This window comes from Equus przewalskii, chromosome 31, assembly GCF_037783145.1.
Source record: "Equus przewalskii isolate Varuska chromosome 31, EquPr2, whole genome shotgun sequence".
In the NCBI taxonomy this organism is placed as follows: domain Eukaryota; kingdom Metazoa; phylum Chordata; class Mammalia; order Perissodactyla; family Equidae; genus Equus; species Equus przewalskii.
This window is the reverse complement of record NC_091861.1, coordinates 8,574,927-8,599,527: the sequence shown is the minus strand read 5'-3', so window position 1 is coordinate 8,599,527 and position 24,601 is coordinate 8,574,927. Positions and strand designations below refer to the sequence as shown.

At 38.8% G+C, this 24,601-nt stretch overlaps 1 protein-coding gene across 1 annotated transcript in view; it reads left to right on the top strand.

Annotated features, from left to right (window-relative positions):
* The first annotated feature begins 2,969 nt into the window (after positions 1–2,969).
* The window catches only part of DNAH14 (dynein axonemal heavy chain 14), a 417,787-nt gene continuing 396,155 nt past the window's right edge, over positions 2,970–24,601 (top strand). Inside the window, exon 1 of the mRNA XM_070602297.1 lies at positions 2,970–3,223. The gene's annotated coding sequence lies outside the window, so the exon portion shown is untranslated. The remainder of the gene's footprint in view (positions 3,224–24,601) is intronic.

The following is a 24,601-nucleotide window of genomic DNA, read 5'->3' as shown; positions in this document are numbered from 1 at the left end:
GAAGGTGCTTTTATTTCTAGCTAACGAAATCTGATAGAGATGAGTATTATGAACAGCTGAAAAATATTGCTTACATTTTGATACATGAAAAAAGCCCTATTTAGTAATTAATGTTTTTACTGATCTTTTCTGTTTTGCATTCATTGGACTCTCCAATAAGAGCAAAGAATTGACGCTGGTAGGGGTATGGAAGAGATGAGCCCATTAAAAGAAAGCCCTCATCAATCCACTGCCCACATCGTACAGTAATCCGATTTCAAGACATCTCAATAGCGGCCATTTCTAGCACCACTCCTCACTCTTAACAAGGATAAAGACAGAAAAATGGGAGGCCTACGATGTGTTTACAGACGCTTTAAATAATCAGTAAAAGAGGTTCCCATCCAATTTCTTTTTGCATTGGCTCTTTGGTCTTCTCGCAGGGTTTTACCCCTGGGACGCACCCTGGTGGAATTCCAGATGGGAGAGGGCTCATCTTTCTCTTGTGTGAAAATAAAGGACACCTTATTTAAAATGGAATCGGGAAGCCCTGAAGAGAAAGCTCTCACTCACGTCCCACTCATTGCAGCCTGCGTAACCAGCAGGAAGAAGGAAGATAAAAATTATTTTGAAAAGGGAGGGCATTAATCACATGAGAATTTCATCTCCCACTTTTAAGAAAAAGAGGCAGACCCCTCCCCTCTCCCCGCCCCAGCAACAGCGCTCTAACCACCGCCTGCAGCCAGCGAGAAACCACCACAACCTCGAACTCCTGATCTTCCCCAAAGAACTTTTGTTCAAGACAACCGTCTCCAATTTCCCCCTAAAACTTAGTAAGAGCTGACCCTCCCTTTGTCTCTTTGGACTAGCCTGTAGCTGGCTCCAGTTTGCATTTCCCAGATTGCAGTTCCTTTGTTCTTCCTAAATAAACTCATCTGTTTGAGCTTGTCTCAGTTTACCTCTTTATTTAGATTGACACTCGTAGAATGGGTGGAAGGAGATTTTGAAAGAGGGGCTAGGAAAGGCAAATCTTCATGATGTTAGCCAAGGGTCTATCTGAAGATCTGGATCTACAAATGGATTCCTCTATAACCATCACTGCCTTCACACCTCTGAAAGTCTGTGCTTCCTCTAGGGGGTACTACTGTACCCTGGTTTGAAGACCGTTGCTTTGTCTCCAGCTGAAATGGTAGAGATGGAGCAAAGTGACAGCCTAAACATAATTTGTGGGTAGAATCTAAGGAGTTGGTGATAAATTGAATTTGACTAGAGAGTAAGGGAGGGGAGCATCAAGGAAGACTTCACTGTGGAGGTGTGATTTCTTGAGACAAGGAAGACTGGAGGAGACTATGGCCTCATAGTTTCTTTTTTGTTTATCTTACTTTTTAGACAGTTTGTTGACTGATATTGTTACCAATTTTGCTTCCCCCAGTGGGACTTAACCTGCAATCAGAGGAGACCTGAGGAAGAGCCAGGGCTGGTGGGTCTCAAACCCACAGTCTGCCCTTTCTTCCTCAGAGGGCCCTCTTCTGTTCAGTGTTGTGAATTCGGAATGAAATCAAAGCTGAGCGTTCAACAGCACAAGCTTTTTTTCAATGGCCAAGAATGAAGAAGCGGGAACTATGTTCTCAGATCAACTTCTCAGCTCTTGGGGCGATTAAGCAGCTATTATAAGGGGTCAAGGTAGCGAAGGGGAGGAACATTCACAGTTCTTCTGGGAATTGGGCAGGCTTTTCCTGGGAACAAGGGTGCCACCTCTTTTCTTTTCTCATTTGGTTATATCCAGCCATTGCCATGGCAGTTGTAAACTGTCCTGACCGTGAGTGTGTTATGTAGCGTGGTAATGTATTACAACGAGCATACAATGAGCTGCCAGGTCTATGTCAGGTCAAGTCAGACAGCCATGTTTCCTTCAGCCAGTTTTAATTGGTTTTCACTGTATGTCGCAGCCATCTCCTCCCTCCACTTTGCGGTTTCCTGTCAGCTAAAGAGAACGTGTCGGGCTTGTTCTGAGTAGGGTTGTGGTTAACGTCTTATGGGCTGGTGGGCCAGGTAACAATATTTTATTGAATATGACTCTCAACTTTTTGGCCAATGTTATCAAAAAGAGATGATTATTGGCACATAAGGCAACGTTATTTCCAAAACAATTTTCCTTTTTAAAGTGATATGTTTCCTCACCCTCAACACTCAAACTCTCCTCACAAACAGCTTCTCAAAGACTTGAATTCATACTCAGATTTTATTGACATGCTGAATTAATATTAATATTAATAAGTGGGAAGTTCATTCTTTTTAAATTAAACACAGTCTTAGACATAGTAGACCCCAACAAATTTCTGTATTGTTTCTCTTCTGTGGCCCTTACCAAGAAATATTAAAAAAAAGGACTCATGCCTCTTGTCTGCCTAGATCAGTGCCTGGCACACAAGTACTCAATAGACAGTTGAGTGAATGAAATACAGGACATTCACTTATTAAATTTTTTATGACTTTAAAAAGAAACGAGGTATTTTCATACACACACACATACATATATATAATTTCTTAGGATTCCTATATCTCTTAGACACATTTGATTACATTTCCATATATAATCTTTTACTAATAACTGAGGCTTTTAAACAAGTTTATGCCCACAAATTGTGAATATCTTAAATGTATGTCACTCCTCTCAAAGGTCCCCAGAGTCACCTGTTCTGCAAGGTCCCTCTTTTCTCCCGCCTTCAGACCACACCCAGATAGGCATGCAGGCGGTAGATGGGTGAGACGGAGGCCTTCAACGTGTGCGATATTTCTGCTTTGCATTTAGCGCACATTTCCAGGCCGCATCGTGTCCGCATCCCCATACCCCCGTGCAGGCACGGTCAGTGCCACGTCGCCCTTCGGGCTTGCAGTCTCGCTGGGGTAGGAATCTCGACTGCACCACGTGCCACCTCGCCGTCTCTGGGCTCAAGCCTTGCCCCGCCCCACGCCCCCAGCCTGCCTTGCGCGGGCCTGGGCCCCGCCCCCAGCCGGTGCTGCTCGGGCCTCGCGACTCGAAGGCCGTCGCGAGTTGCTCGTGAGGCGCAGACCGCGGCTGGTGGGGCGGTTACGGCCAGGAGGGCCTGGACTCGGCGCGGCGGGGCTGTCCCTCCCGTCCCTCTGGGTCGCCCTCGCTGGCGCTCCTCGGCGTGTGCGGGCCGGCCCTTCGCCGCTCCTCCCGAACCAGGGACGAGGCGGCCGTCGGGCCTCAGCGCTGCGGGTAAGGGCGGCGGGGACCGTCGTCACCCGGCCGTCGCGTCGTCTGCGAGCCCGGCGGGGACGGCCCGGGAGGGCGGGTCCGCTGCCGGCCTTTGGGGCTGAGCGGAGGGGGAGGGCGCTGTCGGTCCCCAGCTTGCCTGGGAATGCCCCCAATCCCGCCTTCGGGGGTCCCGCGGCAGGTGTTGGCCGAGCCCCAGGCCTGAGTCAGAAGGACGTCCCCGCCCTCAGGGAGCTCCCTTCCCAGGCGGCGGGCGGTCGCTGCTCCGCATCGGGCGAGGGTCTCTTCTGTCCCTAGAGTACGGAGAGTTTGGGGTTTTTGTTTTATTGTTTTTTCAATCATGAGTGAGTAAGGAACTCTGAAAAACTTTCCTACCATTTATTGTGTAATGTATGCGTACAGATATATGTATGCGCACAACACAAATATAGATAAGTATTTATGTGATTTAGCGTAGATGTAACTTTTGTAGTAATGTATTGAGTTATATTCATAACATTCATGTGTATTGTACTTGCGTTCATAGGACAAGGTCCGCTAAGAGACTCCCTATCAATCTGTCATCTGTCTGTCTCACATAACGTATATCAAACACACGTTGTTGGATTTGATTTGCTGTTTTATTTAGGATGTTTGCATTTATGTTCATAATTGTAATTTTTTTGGTGCATGTACTTGCTCTTGTCTGGTTTGGGAATCGTTGCTAATTTAGTTTCAGGAAATGAGTTGAGTTCAGTACCTTTCCTTTTCTTTCTGAAAGAGTTGGCGTATTTCAAGGATTTTCTCTTCTTTGCATGTTTGGTAAAGCTCACCTGTGGAACTCTTTTGGGCTGTGTCTTTTACTTCTTGTGGGTAAGGGAGAGCCTTTTGAATACTGTTTCTTTTTTTTTCCTTCATCAGCTTTTAGTTTTATTGATCCTGATTCTTGTTTGTTTTCTATTATGTTAATTTTTCTTCCTTTGAGCTTGTTGTTCATTTTCTAGCTTCTTTATAACACATTTATTTTTAATCTTTAAAATACTAAACACGTTTAATACTCTTACTTCTAAATTTTAATTTCTAAGTATTCTGTAACTACATCCACCAAGTTTGAATATGTGATGTTTTAATCGTTGAATGGTTCTGTCTAGAGAGTAGTTTCCATTTTTATTTTCTTTTTAATCAGTCGTGTATTTAGGTGTGCTATTTCAAGTCTCCAAACAGAGAGAGTTTTTAAAAGTGTATTTTTATGGTTGACTTATAATTTCTTTACACTCTGTTGGAAAATGTGGTCTGCATAATATTGATTCTTTGGAATTTGTTAAGTCTTTTGTTACCTGGGGTGTGGTAAATTTTTATAAATGTCTTATGTGATTTGAGAAGAAAGTAAATTGTTTATTAGGTACAGGGTTCTATATGTATCTATTAGGTCAAGCCAGTAATTGTGAGGGTCAAATGTATATACAGTGGTTCCCCTTATCTGCAGGCAACATGTTCCAAGACTCCCAGTGGATGCCTTAAGCCTGGTGTAGTACCAAACTCTGTATTTACTGTTCTTTCTTATACATACGTACCGGTGATACAGTTTGACGTATAAATTAGGCACAGTAAGAGACTAACAACAGTAACTAATAAAAAAAAGAACAGTATAATAGTAGATAATAATAAAATAGAACAGTAAAATAGAACAGAACAATATACTGTAACGAAAGACCAGCCCCGTGGCTGAGTGGTTAAGTTCTTGCGCTCCGCTTCTGCAGCCCAGGGTTTCGCTGGTTTGGATCCTGGGTGCGAATGTGGCACCCATCATCAGGCCATGCTGAGGTGGCATCCCACATGCCACAACTAGAAGGACCCACAACTAAGAAAAAATATACAACTATATACTGGGGGGCTTTGGGGAGAAAAAGGAAAAATAAAATCTTAAAAAAAAAAGTTACCGTAGATTTTAGCAACGTCAGCCTACGATTTTTTTTTCCCTTAAGTCAGGAACTTTCACCTTTTCACTTAAAAGGAAACACTTTATCGCTTTTCTTTGGCATATTTGAATTGCCAGCATCACTACTGCAAGCACTTTGGGGCCATTATTAAGTAAAATAGGGTGACTTGAACACAAGCTAAGCAATTACCGTGACAGTCCATCTGATAACTGAGATGGCTACTAAGTGACTCATGGGCAGGTAGTGTATATGGCATGGATCCGCTGGGTAAAGGGATGACTCATGTCCCAGGAGGGACTGCATGAGATTTCATCACACTACTCAAACAGTGTGCAATTTAAAACTTATGAATTGTTTATTTCTGGAATTCTCCATTTAATATTTTTGGACCATGGTTCACCGTGGCTAACTGAAACCACAGAAAGCGAAGCTGAGGATAAGGGGTGACTACTGTGTTTCCTACATTTTTTGTTCATTTGATCTATAAATCATTGAGATGTGTGTTAAAATATCTCGAATTACCACAAATATAGTGGCTTAAAGCAACACAAAATTATCATCTTACTGTTCTGGAGGTCAAAAGTCTAAAATGTGTGCACTGCATTCCTTTTGGAGGCTCCAGGGAGAATCCATTTCCGTACCTGTTCCACCTCCCAGAGGTTGCCTTCATTCCTTGGCTGGGGGCCCCTTGTCCTATCTTCAAAGCCAGCAGTGTTTCATCTTCTCTCCTGATCTCTGCTTCCATCCTTATGTCATCTCTCTCTGACTCTGATTTTCCTGTCTCCCTCTTATGTGGATCCTCGTGATTACATTGGGCTGATCAGATAATCCACGGTAATCCCTTCATTTTGAGATCCTTAATCTAGGCGCGTTTCAACATCCCTTTTACCATGTAAGGTGACATGGTTACAAGTTCTGGGGTTTGGTATGTGGACATCTTTGGGGAGGCCATTGTTCAGTCTACCACGTTATATAAGCCTAGATTGTTAGTAGTAGTATACTACTTCACACCTCATCTCTGGGTCACTTTTCTTCGTGCTAAAGTACATCCGTATTTGTTCTGTAAGTAAGGGTCTATGGATGATAATCTCAGTCTTCCTACATATTGAATGACACTATAACTTACTCTAAAATTCTTGACAGGCAGTTATTTTTTTTCTCAGCATTTTGAAGATATTAATCCATTTGTCTTCTGGCATCTATTGTCTGACAAACCAGGAAATTAAAAAACTTTTGGCCACCTTTCGGACAGAGTGGGTAGGACTCTCAGAGGCACCAGATTGTATTAATTATACTCCTTTTTACCTACACCCTGTCAGCATTGATCCTTGGGTCGACCTTTTAAAACTAATAAATTATATGTTCAAATAATAAAATAAACACCTGTAAATCTGCCACATAAGGCAAGAGTTAGAATGTTGAGAAATAATTTTTGTCTATGAACCTCTTGCTATTTCATCTCTTTGCCTCCTATCCCTCCTCCTAAATTTTGTGTTTAATCTTGCCGTATTTAAAAACAGTTTTTATCACACATATGTATGTCTACACAATACATTTTTAGCTTGTTTTTCAAGTTTACAGAAAAGGTTAATATTCTGAATGAGTTTTCCAATAATTCCTCTTATACTTCAGTGATATTTTACTAAAGTTAATCTTGTTTTTTCACCACAGTGTAATATTCCATTGTATGACTAGATCATAATTTATTTATTCTCTTAGTGTTGAGCTTTTAGTGATGTGTCCAGCTTTTAGACATCATTCACAGTGCTACTGTGGAAGATCTTGTGTGTGTCTTCTTTTGCACATGTGGAAACTTTTTTTGTGTATGTAGGTATCTGAGAATGGAATTGTTGAGTTGTATGGTATGCTAATGTTTACTTTTGCAAGATGATGCCATACTGTTTTCTGGAGTGATTATACCCTCCTACCAGAAATGCATAAGGGATATTATTGATATACATGCTCTTTGCTTGATATTGTCAGACTTCTTAACTTTTTGCCGGTTGAAGTATAGGGTGGTTAATTTGTGATCTTAATTTGCATGGTCCTGATTACTAATGATGTTGAACATCTCTTCTTAGGTTTATTTTTTCTTCTCTGAAATGCCTGTATGTGTCATTTACCTATCTGTGTAGTTGTTTTTGTCCTTTTCTTATGGATTTACTCTGTGGAATTCTTTTTATATTCTTGAGACTAACCCTTGTGATGTATATGTTAAAGTTATTTCAGTTTTCTATTGCTGTGTAACAAACCACTCTAAATTTTAGTGGCTTAAATCAAGAATGATTTATTGTTTCTCTTGATTCTGGGCTGAGCTGGGTGTTTTTGTTTCTCCTTGTTGCGCTGGGTCACTCATTTGACTGCATTCATTTGACAGCTGGGCTGGACTGGAAGGTGCAAAAAGTCTTCACTTCCATCTTGTGCTTCAGAGCTTTTCCAGGTGGCTAACCTGGGGCATGGCTCTCTCAGCATGGTTGGACTTCTTACACAGTTGTTGATTTCAAGAGGGAAAGTGAAAGCTGTTAGACCTCTTAGGGGCTGGGCCTGGAACTGGCATAGTTATTTTAACAGCAGTCTCTTGGTGGATGGAAATCACAAAGACCTCAGATTCAAGAGGCGGAGAAATAGACTGCATTTTGAGATGAGTGGAGAGGCATGCATGTACTAGGAGGGAAGGAATTAATGGTGGCCATCTTTAGAGATTGTGTATCATATATGTTTTGTGAATATCATCTCACAGCACGTAGCTTGTCCTTTACTTTCTTTAAAGTGGGGTTTGATAAACAAATTCTTAATTTTAATACAGTTCAGTTTTTAGACTTTTATATTATGCTCTTGTTTATAAATCTTTCCTTACCCCAAGATCAGAAAAGTATTCAAATATATTTTAAAGTTTTACTTTTCACATTTAAGTACTTACTCTGGAGTTAAAAAGAATTTTTTGTTCTATTTGTATATTTGGTATGAGACAGGAAATAAATTCAATTTCATTTTCTCCCGTATTGCCTTTTATTCCAGATCAATTATTTTTCCCACTGATTTGACATGTCACCTGTCATATATCACAATTCTATCTATGTTTGGCACTATTTCTGTGATTTCTGTTAGGGTATTTGTAAACTTGCCTGTTCATGTGTCAGTACTATACTGCCTTAATTACTAAAGCTTTACTGTTAGTTCTCCTATTAGTCTCTCCTTCATAATATTCATTTTTTCAGAAGTTTCTTGCCAATTCTTCCATATAATTTTTTTTTGGTGAGAATGTTTGATTTCTACTCTCTTAGCAAATTTCAGTTATACCATACAGTGTTATCAACTATAGTCACCATGTTATACAGTAGATCCTCAGAGCTTGTTCGTCTTATAGCTGAAAGTTTGTACCCTTTACCAACCTCCCCCTGTTTCTCCCACCCCCAGCCCTGGGGAAGCACTTTTCTGCTTTCTGTTTCTGTATGTTTGACTTTTGTTTTGTTTTTTTCCGATTCCTCATATAGGTGGTACTATGCAGTATTTGTCTTTGTCTGGTTTATTTCAGTTAGCATAATGCCTTCAAGGTCCATCCGTCTTGTCCAGAGGGAAAGGTTTCCTTGTTTCTAAAGGCTGAGTAGTATTACATTGTATATATATACCCCACATCTTTATCCCTTCATCTGTTAATGGACACTTAGGTTGTTTCTGTATCTTGGCTGTTGCAATGAACGTGGGAGTGGAAATATCTCTTTGAGGTCCTGTTTTCATTCCTTTGGATATATATCTAGAAGTGGGATTACTGGATCATATGGTAGTTGTATTTTTAATTTTTTGAGGAACCTCCATACTGTTTTCCATAAGTGGCCGCACCAATTTACATTCTCACTAACAGTGCACGGGGGTTCCCTTTTCTTTGCATCCTTGCCAACACTTGTTATTTCTTGTCTTTTTGATGATAGCCATTCTAACGGGTGTGAGGTGATATTTCATTGTGGGTTTTTTTTTAAACATTGGCGCCAGCGCTAACAACTGTTGCCAGTCTTTTTTTTTTTTTTAATTCTCCCCAAAGCCCCTCAGTACATAGTTGCATATTCTACTTGTGAGTGCCTCTGGTTGTGCTATGTGGGATGCCGCCTCAGTGTGGCCTGATGAGCGGTGCCATGTCTGCGCCCAGGATCTGAACTGGCGAAACCCTGGGCCGCTGAAGCAGAGTGCTCGAACTTGCGAACTTAACCACTCAGCCACAGGGCCGGCCCCCTCATTGTGGTTTTGATTTGCATTTCCCTGTTGATTAGTGATGTTGAGCACCTTTTCATGTATCTGTTAGCCATTTTTTAATTTTCTTTGGAAAAATGTCTGTTGTTTTCTTTTTAGGAAGATTAGCCTTGAGCTAACATCTGCCACCAATCCTCCTCTTTTTGCTGATGAAGACTGGCCCTGAGCTAACATCTGTGCCTGTCTTCTTCTACTTTATATGTGGGACACCTACCACAGCATGGCTTGTCAAGCAGTGCCATGTCCCCACCCAGGATCTGAACTGGCAAAGCCCGGGCCCCCGAAGCGGAACGTGCAAACTTAACTGCTGCGCCACCGGGCTGGCCCCCTCTGCCCATTTTTAAATTGGATTGTTTGGCTTCTTGCTATTGAGTTGTGTGAGTTCTTTACATATTTTGGATATTAACCTCTTATCAGATAGATGATTTGAAAATATTTTCTCCTATTCCGTAGGTTGGCTTTTCATTTTGTTGATGGTTTCCTTTGCTGTGCAGAAGCTTTTTAATTTGAGTAGTCTCACTTGTTCATTTTTGCTTTTATTACCTTTGCTTTTGATGTCGAATCCAAAAAATCATTGCCAAGACCAATGTTAATCTTACTCCCTGTGTTTTCTTCCAGGAGTTTTATGGTTTTATGGTTTCAGGTCTTAAATTTAAGTTTTTAATCCATTTTGCGTTAATATTTGTGAGTGGTTAATATAATTCTGCACCCAGTTCCAATGGGGGTAGTTTCCCTCACAATACCAAGCAATGCTCAGACATCAGCTGAGTGGCATACAGTTCAACTCAATTCTGATACTCTCTGTCTGGGGCTTGCAGCAGATCTCACAGGTTAAGGGCTCAGTCCTACAAGACTGCACCCCCTGAGACACACCCCCACTTCAGGTGCCAGTCAAAAACCCAGGTTATCACCTGTGTTTCTTACTGACTGTCTGTAGACAGGTGGCTCCAGTGACCCCCTCTTTCGGTTCCATTTGGTGGAACGGCTCAGAGAACTCAGAGAAGCATTTTACTTACTAGATAACTGGTTTATTATTAAAGGATATAACTCATGAACAGCCAGATGGAAGAGATGCATAGGACAAGGTGTGGGGAAAGGGTTCAGAGCTTCCATGCCCTCTGAGCATGCCACTCTCTCCGAATCTCCAGTGTTCACCAACTTGAAGTGCTCCGAATCCCATCCTTTTAAGTTTTTATGGAGGGTTCATTACATAGGCATGGCCTTTGGTGATTGATTCAACCTCCAGCCCCTCTCCCCTCCCTGGAGGTCAAGGGGGTGGGGCTGAAAGTTCAACCCTCTAATCATATGGTTGGTTCTCCTGGCAACCAGCCTCCATCCTTAGATGAGGTCCAAAAGTCACCTCATTAGCATAGCAAAAGACATTTATCACTCTATTCACTTAGGAAATTCCAAGAGTTTTAGGAGCTTTGTGCCAGAAATGGGGTTGAAGACCAAATATATATTTCTTATTATAAATCACAGTATCACAGTGGTATAAGGGGTCTCATTTCATGCTTTTCCACATGGCTGTCCAGTCTTCCCACCACCATTTACTGAAGAGACTGTCCTTTCACCATTGTATATTCTTGGCTCCTTTATTGTAAATTAATTGACCATATATGCATGGGCTTATTTCTGGGATCTTTGTTCTGTTGGTCTGTACATCTGTTTTTATGTCAATACCATACTGTTTTGATTACTACAGCTTTGTAATATAGTGTGAAATCAGGAAGTGTGACGCTTACAGTTTTATTCTTTTTTCTTGTTTGCTTTCATTCTTTGAGATCTTTTGTGGTTCTGTACGAATTTTAGGATTGTTCTATTTCTGTGAAAAATGCTATTGGAATTTTGATAGGGATAGCATTGAATCTGTAGATTGTTTTAGGTAGTATGGACATTTTAACAATATTAATTCTTCCAATCCATGAACACAAGATATATTTCCATTTATTTGTGTCGTCTTCAGTTTCTTTCACTAGTGTGTTATAGTTTTCAGTGTACAGATCATTCACCTCTTTGGTTAAATTTATTCCTGAGTATTTTATTCTTTTTGATGCATTTGTAAATGGAGTTGCTTCTTATTTTTTTATTTTTTTTTTTTGAGGAAGATTAGCCCTGAGCTAACTGCTGCCAATCCTCCTCTTTTTGCTGAGGAAGACTGGCCCTGAGCTAACATCCATGCCCATCTTCCTCTGGAGTTGCTTCTTAATTTCTCTTTCTGATAATTCATTATTAGTGTATAGAAATGCAACTGATTTTTGTATATTGAGTTTGTATCCTGCAGCCTTATTGAATTTGTTTATTAGTTCCAAACAAAACTAATTTTTCCATCTTTATAGGCAGCCAGCAAGCAACTCTTGTAAAATAATATATATATATATTTATATATATATATATATGTCTCTGCTCCTGGTTTCTGAGACAGGGCTCTTGAAACCCTTGTGAATTCCTGAGTGATAAAAGCTCTAGGGGCATCTTTTTTTCTGATATTTGGTCTGACCCTGGTTCCTGGTACAGGGCTCCTAAATCCCTTGAAATTTCCTAGGTGATAGGAGTTTCTTTTGTTCTAATGAGGGGACTCTGGGTGGACTCCTGGATAGCTCCTGGATAGCTGGACCCTAGAGAGACCAAGCTTGGAATTTTCAGCCCCACTCCCCATTCTCTAGAGAGGGAAGAGGGCCAGGAAATGGAGTTAATAGTTGATCATGCCTATGTGAGGAAGCTTCCATAGAAATCTCAATAGTGTGGGGTTTGGAGAACTTTCAGGTTGGTGAACAGCTCCACATACCAGGAGGGTGACCCACCTCGACTCCACAGGGACAGAATCTCCTGCACTCAGGACCCTCCCAGACATCACCCTATGTATCTCTCCATCTGGCTGTTCGTCCTTTATCATATCCTTTAATAAACTAATAAATATAACTAAGTGTTTCCCTGGGTTCTGTGAGCTGTTCTAGTAAATAATCAAATCCATTGGGGAGGAGATCACGGAAACCTCTGATGTGTAGCCAAGTGGGACAATAGCTGTGGGTAACCTGGGGACCTACTACTTGCAATTGGCATCTAAGGTGGGGGGCACTCTCCTGGGACTGAGCCCTTAACCTGTGGGATCTGATGCTACCTCCAGGTAGATAATGTCAGAATTACGTTAAATTGTAGGACACCAGCTGGAGTTGCAGAATTGCTTGGTGTTGGAAAAACTACCATGCATTTGGTAACCAGAAGTGTTGTGAGTGTGGTGGTAGTGTGAGAGTAAAAGGATACATAGGAGGAAGACTGAGGTTTTCCAGTTCATTGTCAAATCCTTCTCACTCCACATCACTCTCACACCCTATACATTTTTTAATCATCTTGCCAAATTTTAGCAAAACTTAAAAAAAAACTATTGAGATTTTGATTGGAGTTATATTGAATGTAAAGACCAATCAAAGGCGAACTGACATTTTAATGTCTGTTAATTAATATTTAGCTTTTTGATCCAATTACATGTTTGTTTTCTATTTTTAAAATTTGTTCTAACTTTTTTTCTGAAGAAACTTTTGTTCCCAGCTTTATTGAGGTATAATTGACAAAAATGTTGTGTATATTTAAGGTGTACAATGTGATGATTTGAAATATGTATACATTGTGAAGCGTGTACCACAAGTTAATTAACACATCTATTACCTTACATAGTTACCTTTTTTTGTGTGTGTGGTGAGAACACTTACACTCCTTTGCAAATTGCAGGTATACAATATAGCATTATTAACTATAGTCACCGTCCTGTACATTAGATCCTCAGAACTTAATCATCTTATAACTGAACTTAATCATCTTATAACTGAAAGTTTGTATACTTTGATCAACCTCTCTCCATTCCTGTCCCTACCCCTCCCCCCCACCCCTAGAAGCCATCATTCTTCTCTATTTCTGTAAGTTTAACTTTTTTTTTAGATTCTGCACACGAATGATACCATAACAGTATTTGTCTTTCTATTTCACTTAGCATAATGCCCTGCCCTCCAGGTTTGTCCATGTTGTCTCAAGTGGCAGGATTTCCTTCTTTGTGCCTGAATAATATTTCATTGTATATGTGTATACCACATTTTCTTTGTCCCTTTATCTGTTGACAGACACTTATGTTGTCTCCACTTCTTGGCTGTTGTGAATAATGCTGCAATGATCATAGGAGTGCAAATATCTCTTTGAGATACTGATTTCATTTTCTTCAAATATATATCCAGAAGTGGGATTGCTTGATCATTTGGTAGTTCTATTTTTAATGTTTTGAGAAACACCATACTGTTTTCCATAGTGACTGCACGAATTTACGTTTCCACCGTCAGTATTCTCTCCTCTTCAAAGGGTTCCCTTCTCTCCATATCCTTGAAAATACTTGTGATCGCTTATGTTTTTGATAAAAGCCATCCTAACAGGTGTGAGGTGATGTCTCATGGTGGTTTGGGTTTGCAGTTCCCTGATGATTAGTGATGTTGAGCACTGGTTGGCCATTTGTGTGTGTTCTTTGGAAAAAAGTTCAGTTCCTCTGCCCATTTTTTAATCAGATTATTATTGTTATTATTTTTGCTATTGAGTTGTTTGTGTAAGCTTCTTATATATTTTGGATATTAATCCCTTATCTCATATATGGTTTGGAAATCTTTTCTCCCATTCTATAGTTTGCCTTTTCATTTTGTTGATGGTTTCCTTTGCTGTTAAGAAGTTTTTCAGTTTGATATAGTCCCACTTGTTTATTTTTGCTTTTATGCCTGTGCTTTTGGTGTCATATCCAAAAAATCATTGCCAAAACCAATGTCAATGAGCTTTTCCTCTGTTTTCTTCTAGGAGTTTTACCATTTCAGGTTGTAAATTTAAGTCTTTAATCCATTTCAAGTTAAATTTTGTGAATGTTGTAAGATAGGGTTGCAAATTTATTCTTCGGCATTTGGATATCCAGTTTTCCCAACACTATTTATTGAAGAGACTATCCTTTCCCCATTGTGTGTTCTTGGCACCTTTGTCAAAGGTTATTTGACTGTATGTGTGTAGGTTATTTCGAGGCTCTCTATTCTGTTCCATTGGTCTATGTGTCTGTTTTTATATGAGTACCACACTGTTTTGTTTTTGTGTTTTGTTTTTAGACGTTTTCTTTTTCTTTTCTTTCTTTCTTCTATTTTATTATTTGTTTTTGCTGGGGAAGTTTTGCTCTAAGCTAAATCTGTTGCCGATCTTCCTCCCCTTTTCTTCCTTTTTCCACCCCCTAAAGCCCCAGGACATAGTTGTGTATAGTTCTGAGTTCTTCTGGTTCTGCTATATGAGCCACCACCACAGCATGGCTACTGACAGACAAGTGGTGTGGTTCTGGCACTGAGAACTGAACCTGGGCTGCCGAAGCAGAGTGTACCACACTTTAATAGCTAGGCAATCAGGGCTTGCTCAGGACCATACTGTTTTGACTACTATACTTTTGTAACATAGCTTGAAGTCAGAAAGTGTAGTGCCTCTAACTTTATTTGTCTTTCTCAAGATTGCTTTGATTATTCAAGGTCTTTTGTGGTTCTATACAAATTTTAGGATTTTTTTTTGCAAGTCTGTGAAAAATGCCATTGGAATTTTGATGAGCATGGCATTGAATCTGTAGATCATTTTGAGTAGTATGGACATTTTAATGATGTTAATTCTTCCATCCATGAATGCAGGATATCATTTCATTTATTTGTGTCTTCTTTGGTTTCTTTCATCAGTGTCTTACAGTTTTCAGTGTACAGATCTTTCACCTCGGTTAAATTTATTCCTATGTGTTTTATCCTTTTTGAGGCATTTGTAAATGGGATTGCTTCTTAATTTCTTTCTTTTTTTTTTTTTTTCTGAGGAAGATTAGCCTTGAGCTAACTACTGCCACTCCTCCTCTTTTCGCTGAGGAAGACTTGGCCTGAGCTAACATCCATGCCCATCTTCCTCTACTTTATATGTGGGACGCCTACCACAGCATGGTGTGCCAAGCAGTGCCATGTCTGCACCCTGGATCTGAACTGGCGAACCCCAGGCCGCCGAAGTGGAACTTGCACACTTAACTGCTGCGCCACTGGGCTGGCCCCTGCTTCTTAATTTCTCTTTCTGATAATTCATTATTAGTGTATAGAAATGCAGCTGACTTTTGTATATTGGTTTTGTATCCTGCAACTTAACTGAATTCTTTTGTTAGCTCTAACAGTTTTTTTTCGTGGAGTCTTTAGGATTTTCTGTATATTAGATCATGTCATCTTCAAACAGAGTTAATTTTACCTCTTCTTTTTTTAAATTTGAGTGCCTTTTATTACTTTTTCTTGCCTAATTGCTCTGGCTAGGACTTTCAGTACTGTGTTGAATAGACATGGTAAGAATGGGCATCCTTTTCTTCTTCTTGACCTGAGAGGAAAAGCTTTTACCTTTTCACCATTGAGTATGTAGTTATCTGTGGGCTTGTCATATATGGCCTTTGTTATGTTGCGGTACATTGCTTCTATCTCTAAATTGGTGAAAGTTTTTATCAGAAAAGGATGTTGAGTTTTGTCAAATGCTTTTTCTGTATGTATTGAGATGATCATATAAGTTTTGTCCTTCATTTTGTTAATGTGTTCTATCACATGTATTGATTTGTGAATGTTAAAACATCCTTGCATCCAAGGGTTAATCCTGCTTGGTCATGGTGTATGATGCTGTTCTTGTGCTGTTAATTTGGTTTGCTAGTTTTTTTGGTTGAGGACTTTTGCTGCTGTATTCCTCAGGGATATGACCTGTAATTTTATTTTCTTGTAGTGTCCTTGTCTAGCTTTGAGATATTTTATTAGGATTTTATGACCTCATAAAATGACCCTGGAAGTCTTCCCTCCTCTGTTATTTTTTGGAGGATTTTGAGAAGGATTGGCACTAGCTCTTCTTTAAATGTTTGATAGAATTTACCAGGGAAGCCATCTGCTACTGGGCTTTATTTGTTGAGAGGTTTTAGATTCCTGCTTCAATCTCCTTGCTTGTTAGCAGTCTGTTCAGATTTTCTGTTTCTTCCTGATTCAGTCTTGGTAGGTGGTATGTTTCTAAGAACTCATCCATTTCCGCTTTGTTGGATTATCCCAATTTTTTGGCATATAATTGTTCTTAATAGTCTCATATGATCCTTTGTATTTCTGTGATATCAGTTCTAATATATCCTGTTTCTGTCTTTCTTTCCTTTTTTTTTTTTTTTGTTGCTGAGGAAGATTAACCCTGAGCTAACATCCACTACCAGTCTCCCTCTTTTTTTGCTTAAGAAAAATTACACTCTGAGTTAATATCTGTGCCATTCTTCCTCTATTTTGATGTGGGTCACTGCCACAGCATGGCCACCAGTCGGTGGTGTATGTCCACATCCAGGAGCCAAACCTGGGCCGCCAAAGCAGAACATGCTGAACTTAACCATTAGGCCATGGGGCTGCCACTCCCCGACCTTTCATTTTTTGTTTTATTTGTTTGACTCCTCTTCTCTCTTTTTCTTAGCTAGTTTACCTAAAGATTTGTCAATTTTCTTTATCTTTTCAAGATCTGGCTCTTAGGTTGTGATCTTTTCTATTGTTTTTCTAGTTTATTTTTCATTTACTTCTGCTCTTTCTTATTTCTTTCCTTCTGATAACTTTGGGCTTAGTTTGTTCTTTTTCTCATTCCTTGAGGTATAAAGTTAGGTTGTTTATTTAAGGTCTTTCTCTTTTTCTTAATGTTGGCATTTATTGCTATAAACTTTGCTCTTAGAAATGCTTTTGTGGCATCTCATAAAGTTTAGTATGTTGTGTTTCCATTTTTTTGTTTGTTCCAAGATATTTTTTATTTTCCTATTGATTTCTTCCACCTTGACCCATTGGTTGTTCAGGGCTGTGTTGTTTCATTTCTACATATTTGTAAACTTTTCAGTTTTCCTCTGTTTTTGATTTCTACTTTCACACCATTCTGTTTGGAAACGGTACTTGATATGATTTCAGTCTTCTTAAATTTCCCAATAGTTGTTTTGTGACCTAACATATGCTCTATCTTAGAGAATGTTCTGCACGTGCATTAGAAGAATGTATATTCTGCTGCTGTTTGATGGCATTTTTGCATACATCTGTTTTGTCCCTTTGGTCTAAAGTGTAGTTCAAGTCAAATATTTCTTTGTTAATTTTCTGTCTGTATGATCTATCTATGTTAAACGTGGGATATTGAAGGTCTCTATTATTGCTTTGCTGTATATTTTTGCCTTCAGATCTGTTAATATTTGCTTAATATATTTAGGTGTTTTGATGTTGGGTGTATATATATTTACCATAGTTAGATCCTCTTTATAAATTGACCCCTATTTCATTGTATAATGACCTTCTTTGTCTCTTGTTGCAGTTTTTGATTTAAAGTCTATTTTGTCTGATGTAAGTATAATTACTCCTGGTCTTTTTTGGTTACTGTTTGCGTGGAATGTTTTCTTCCATCTGTTTTCTTTAAGCCTATGTGTGTGTGTAAAGCTGAAATGAGTCTCTTGTAGGTAGCGTATAGTTAAGTCATGTTTTGGGTTTTTTTTGAATCCAGTCAGCCACTCTCTGTCTTTTGATTGGAGAATTTAGTGCATTTACATTTAAAGTAATTATTTATAGGTAAGTACTTACTGTTGCCATCTTGTTCACTGTTTTCTGGCTGTTTTGTAGTTCCTTTGTTTCTTTCTACTCCCTTTGCTGTCTTCGTCATTTGATGATTTTCCTCAGTGGTATGCTTTGATTTCTTTCTTTCATTTTTTATATGTCTACTTATAGGGTTTTGCTTTGTGGTTACCAAGGGGCTTACATAAAACATCTTATAGTTATAATAGTCTGTTTTAAGCTGAAAACAACTTAACTTCAATTGCGTAAAAAAACTCTATCCTTTCATTTCCCCCTCCCATATTTTATGTTTTTTATATTACAGTTTGCATCTTGTTATATGTCTCCATTAAAAAATTATTGTAGCTATAGTTATTTGTAATACTTTTGTCTTAACCATTACACTGGAGTTAAATGATTTATACATCACCATGACAGTATTAGATTATTCTGAATTTGTCTATATTCTTATCTTTACAAGTGAGTTTTATACTTTCGTATGTTTTCATGTCATTAATTAGCATCCTTTCATTTCAGCTGAGTTCCTTTTAGCATTTCTTGTAGGGCAGGTCTAGTGGAGATGAACTTCAACTTTTGTTTGTCGGGAAAGTCTTTATCTCTCTTTCATTTATAAAGGACAGCTTTTCTGGGTAAAGTATTCTTTGTTAGCAACTTTTTCCTTTCACTACTTTGAATATATCATCCCACTCTCTCCTGAACCACAGGATTTCTGCTGAGAAACCTCCTGACAGCCTTATGGGAGTTCCCTTGTCTGAGATGAGTTTCTTTTCCTGCTGCTTTCAAAGTTCTACCTTTGTCTTTGATTTTTGATGGTTTTAATACAGTGTGTTTCACTGAAGTCCTCTTTGTGTTGAATCTATATGGAGACTGTGAGCTTCATGAACCTGGATGTCCATATCTCTTCCCAGATATGGGAAATTTTTAGCCATGTTTTTCCTTAAGTAATCTTTCTGCTTCTTTCTCTCTTCTCCTTCTGAGACTCCCATGTGCTAATGTTGTTTTGCTTGATGGTATCTCATAATTCACATAAGCTTTCTTTACTCTTTTTCATTCTTTATCTTTTTTCCTCCTCTGATTGGATAATTTCAAATGATCTGTCTTGTAGTTCACAGGTTCTTTCTTCAGCCTGATCAAGTCTGTTGTTGATCTGTCTATTGCGTTTTCTTTCCATTCATTGTATTCTTCAGCTCTAGAGTTTCTCTTTGGTTCTTTTTTTTATGATTTCTATATCTCTCTCGACCTTCTCATTTTGTTCACATTTCGTTTTCCTGATTTCACTTAGTTGTCTATCTGTGTTCTTTTATTGCTCACTCAGCTTCCTTAAAACAATTGTTTTGAGTTCTTTGTCCAATAATTCATAGATCTTTGTTTATTTGGAGTCTATTATTGGAAAAGTATCGTGTTCCTTTTGTTGTGCTGTGTTTCCTTGATTTTTCGTGTTTCTTGTAGTAGCCTTGTGTTGATGTCTGTGCATTTGATGGAGCAGTCACCTCTTCCAGATGTTATGGACTGGTTTTGGTAAGGAAAGACCACCTGTGGGTGGGTGTGAGGGTGCTGGGTGGGTGGGTGTGGCAGTTCTGGCTCCAAGGAAGGACCCACACCATAGTCTCCATGTAGTTCCATCACTGAGGTCAGTGATGGCATAGATTCCAGGGGTTCTCAGCAGCCAAGGCAGCAAGTGTTTGCAGTGGTGGTGAGGACCATTGGGGTCTTTGGTAGTGAAGTCTGCTGGAGACCTCCTCATCGTTTTTTCTGCCATGGGGGATGTTATGGCTAAGGGTATTCCTCTTGGCACAGGCTCTGGCTCCTCAGTGCTCTCATAGTGGTGGTGGCATTGGTGTCTGATGCATGGGCACTTTTGGAGGAACAGAAGCAGTGGGGTCTGAGTAGCTGGTTAGCACACAGCAGTGGTGGCTCCAGTGCCTGAGATGCGGATGCTTGCAAAGCCTCCATGGGGCTGGGCTTAGGAGTGTGGTCACATGCGAGCAGCTGCAGAGACGGGGTCTGAAGTGTGGGCACATTTGGAGCAGCTAGGGCTCTGGCATCCAGGGCATGTGGAAAGCTAGGAGAGTCGCAGCACTGGTCCTGGGGCAGTGCAACAGCAGTTCCTTCTGGGAGGAAGGGTGCAGCAGTGTCTCCCTTTCTGGGGGTTCTTTGCCATTGTTGGCTGTCGATGGCTAATGCTGCTGATGTCATCTGCAGAGCAGGCTGCTGGGGTCCATACCAACAAACACTACTGGTTCCTTCACTGTGAGAGCTGTGGGGAGTCCACAGCTGAGATTCCCTGTGGCAAATGTTGTCAGTGTCCTCTGCAGAACAGGCCACTGGGGACTGTGATAGCATCTGCTGCATGACTGAAACTCATAGCCTGCCCTCTTATGTTTCATTCTTAGCCTTCTCTAGACATCTCAGCTAAGCCAGTCTCTCCAGGGATTTTTTTTTGTGTATACGAAGTTAATCTCTATTTTTTTTCCTCTACTGTGTTGCTGTAGGTTCTTAACTGGACTCTTGAGCCCTTCCAGGTCTATTTTCATTCATGGATAGCTGTCTGTTGTTTTTTGTGGGAGGCAAAGGCTGGTATTTCCTCCTCGGCCATTTTGCTGATGTCCAGAGGCCTGCTCTAATCTTTACTATTTCCTTCTTTCTACTTTGGATTTATAAAATTTTGTGTTTTCTAACTTCTTAAATTAGATGTTTAATTTAGATAATTAGTCTTTCTTCTTTTCTAGAATAAACATTTAAGGCTTTACATTTACCTCTATGTACCTCTTTAGATGCATCTCACAAGACTTAATATTTAGCATCTTAGGATTTAGTTCTTAATATTTTGAAATTTTCATTATGATTCTTTCTTTAAACCATGAGTTATTTAGAAAGGTGTTTTTAATTTCCAGAATTATGGGATTTTACTTTTTTTGTCTCTTTATTTCTAATCTAATTGCATTGTCATCATAGAATTTGGATTGTATGATGATAAATCATTTGCAGTTTGTTGAGACTTACATTATGACCCAGTAGTTGGTTAATTTTGAAACTGTGGCATACATGCTTCAAAATACATGCATTCTCTCGTTCTTGAGTTGCATAGACTACATATTTTCTAAGTCAAACTTTTAAATTAGATTGTTGAAATCTATATCCTTACTGGGGTTTTTGTGTGCATGTGTGGTGAAGGGGCTTGGCTTGGTTAACTGAAATAAATTTGTTAAAATGTTCCATTATCATATTATATTTACTTGTTTCTCCTTATGGTTGTGTTAGTGTTTTAATTATGAATTTTGCATTACATATTCTCATTGTACATTTTGAAGCTATGTTGTTAGGTGGAAGTTCAGAACAGTTCTGTTTTATTTTCCTGGTGGAATGAAACTTTGATCATTATATAGTGATCCTCTTTGTATCTAGTGACTCTTTCTGCCTTAATGTCTATTTCTTTCTCATATAAAGGTAGCTATCATATCTTTATTTTACTTAATAGTTGCTTGCTGTATCCTTTTCCTGTCCCTTACTTGCATCCTTGTTGTATCCTTATGTTTTAGAGATTTGTCTTTTAAATAGGATATAACTGGATTTTCCCCCCAGTTTTTGTCTTTGTCTTTTTAGAGAATTTGGTCCATTTATATTGATTGTAATTATTAATATGTTCCTATTTATTTCTGTCACTTTATTTTGTGGTTACAGTAGAAATTTTAAGATGTACACTTAACATACCAAAGTGTATCAGTTTTAGTTTTCCTCCAGAAAATACAAAGATCTTAAAACAATTTAATTTTGACCATCCATTCCTGACCTCTGTGCTATTACTGTTGTGTATTTTAGTTCCATCTCACTTTTAATCCCCTAAGAAATAATTACTATTTTATACAGTCAGTGTTTGTTTATATTTATCCACATAATTCATTACTTCTTTTGCTGATAATTATTTCTTGCATCTTAGACTTCTTATCTTGGGATCATATTCCTTCTTTTTGAAGTCCTTTAGAATGCTTTTTTTTTTTTGAGGAAGATTAGCACTGAGCTAACATCCACTGCCAATCCTCCTCTTTTTCACTGAGGAAGATTGGCCTTGAATTGTGCCCATCTTTGTCTACTTTATATGTGGGATGCTTGCCACAGCATGGCTTGATAAGCAATGCCTAGGTCCACTCCTGGGATCCGAACCACTGAATCCTGGGCAGCCAAAGCCAACTGTGTGAACTTAAGTGCTACGCTACTGGGCAGGACCCTAGAATACTTTTTATGAGGGTCTGTTGATTTTTATTTGCCTGAAAACATCTTTATTTTGCCTTCATTTTTGAAGCATATTTTTGCCAAGTATAGAATTCTAGATTGACGGTTATGTTTCCATAGCACATTGGCAATATTATACAACTGTTTTCAATTTAGATTTTTTTTTCTTGCTGTCAAGAAGTCCATTCTTAGCCTAATTATTTTCCACTTTAAGTAATGTATCTCTAGTTACTGTTATGAACTCCTCTTTATTTTTGTCATTATTCAGTTTGACTGTGTTGGAGGGGTGTGTGTATATGTGTGTACACATGCGTGTGTACACTTAAATGTATATGTTCATCCTGCTTAGAATTTGTTGGAACCTATGAAACTATAGATTCATATAGAAACTGGAAATCTCTCAGTTGTTATATTCCCCATCTTCTCTCTTCTTCCAGACTCCTGGTTTGTTTGTCCGATTTATCATTCTTTTTTCTACACTATTTAACTTGTCTTTCATTTTTTCCTTCTCTGTTCCTTTTTCCTTGATAATGTGTTCAGATTTACCTGAATAAAAATCAGGGTAATGTTTGGGAAAGGGAAGGAGGGAATGAGTATTGCATAGGCAACCTACTAAAGTCAACCACAACTGCACTTGATTTCAACTTTTTTTGATATTTTAAATTCCTCTGTAGTGTAAACACATAGTTATGTTTTGCTTCTGATGCTTTGAAAGGTTCATGCATTATTTTAGTTGTTCTAGGCTTAAAACTTAAAACAACACATTATATTTCAACCTTTATTTTGCAATCTATGCATTTTAGATAACATCTATTGACTCCACATTATGAAATGAATTATAACATAACCCATACATTTACATTTTATCTGATACCTCATACTCCCTAATTTCCATTGTTTAATTTATAATTATAGTTCTTTTTATGGATACCTTTATACTTTTAATAGTATAGTTAAACTTCTGTCATTTTATTTATCAGCTTTAAGTAATGTTTATTGACCTCTGTATCTGAAAGATGAGGCAATCATAGCACTTAAGCTCCCTATATTCCATTTACCTCCTCTTCTCCCCGTCTTGATTTTTTTAATACTCATGCTGTTGTTTCTATACTATCAACGTTCTGTTCTGTAATCATAAGTCCCATAGTTGTTCTGACTTACTTCTGTATTTAAATCAGGTTAACGCTCTTGCTGTTTTCTTTATTACCATGTTTTTTGTCTTCTTCTTGTCTTTCGCATTAATGGGATTTATTATTGTGTACTTTTTACAAGAAGGGCTCATGTGTGATCTTTCCTGAACTTTGCATGTTTGAAAATGTTTGTTATCTTCCTACTTAACATGAAAACTTGGCTCTATGTAAAATTCTTAAGCCACTTTTTCTTCTGTGAGGAAATGTTCTGGCATTTGAATGTTGCTGTGGAGAAGTGTGAGATTAACTTGGTATTTTTCACTTGTCTGATAGGAAAAAAGAATAACTCATTTGATTTTTTTACACTATTTGATTAATAGTGATATTGAACAGCTTTTCTTATGTCTATTAGATGTTTGATGCTAATGATGATACTGTGAAAATATAACCACTCCAAAGTTAAAGCAGATGTTGGCATTAACATATACTCTGTTGTAGGAGCTGGCACATGATGGGCCCTTGGTCAAATCTGGCATGCCACCTGTTTTTGTATGGTCCACAAGCTAAGAATGTTTTTTACAAAGGAACAATAACAGCCAATTTGATGATGGTAATACTAACTTTGAATACTAAATTTGAATTGAAGTAACGTTATCCCCCTTAAAAGAATTCTGTTTTTCTCATTAATAGTCATGTATTTTAAAAAATTACACTCAATTATTATTATCATATTTTGAATTTCATCATTAAAACATTTGTGGAAATTTGTGTTTTCTTTTGTTATATGAATACCTATGTAATATCTTTGATTTTGCCTTCTTGGCCCACAAGCCTAAAATATTTACTCTTTGGCCTTTTGTCAGAAAAATTCTACTGATCTCTACTCTATTGCAAATCCAAAATGGATTTGATTCAGGGATACTTTTGAATCTAGTGGAAATCTCCCTTGTGATCTTTTTCTTCATCTAATCTTAAGCATGGGCCCCAAAGTTGTATCCTTCAGTTTTGTTTTTTTTTTTCTTTGAGGAAGATTAGCCCTGAGCTAACTGCTGCCAGTGCTCCCCTTTTTGCTGAGGAAGACTGGCCCTGAGCTAACATCCATGCCCATCTTCCTCTGCTTTATATGTGGGATGCCTACCACAGCATGGTGTGCCAAGCGGTGCCATGTCCACACCTAGGATCCGAACCGGCGAACCCCGGGCCACTGAGAAGCAGAAGTGTGCGCTTAATCACTGTGCCACT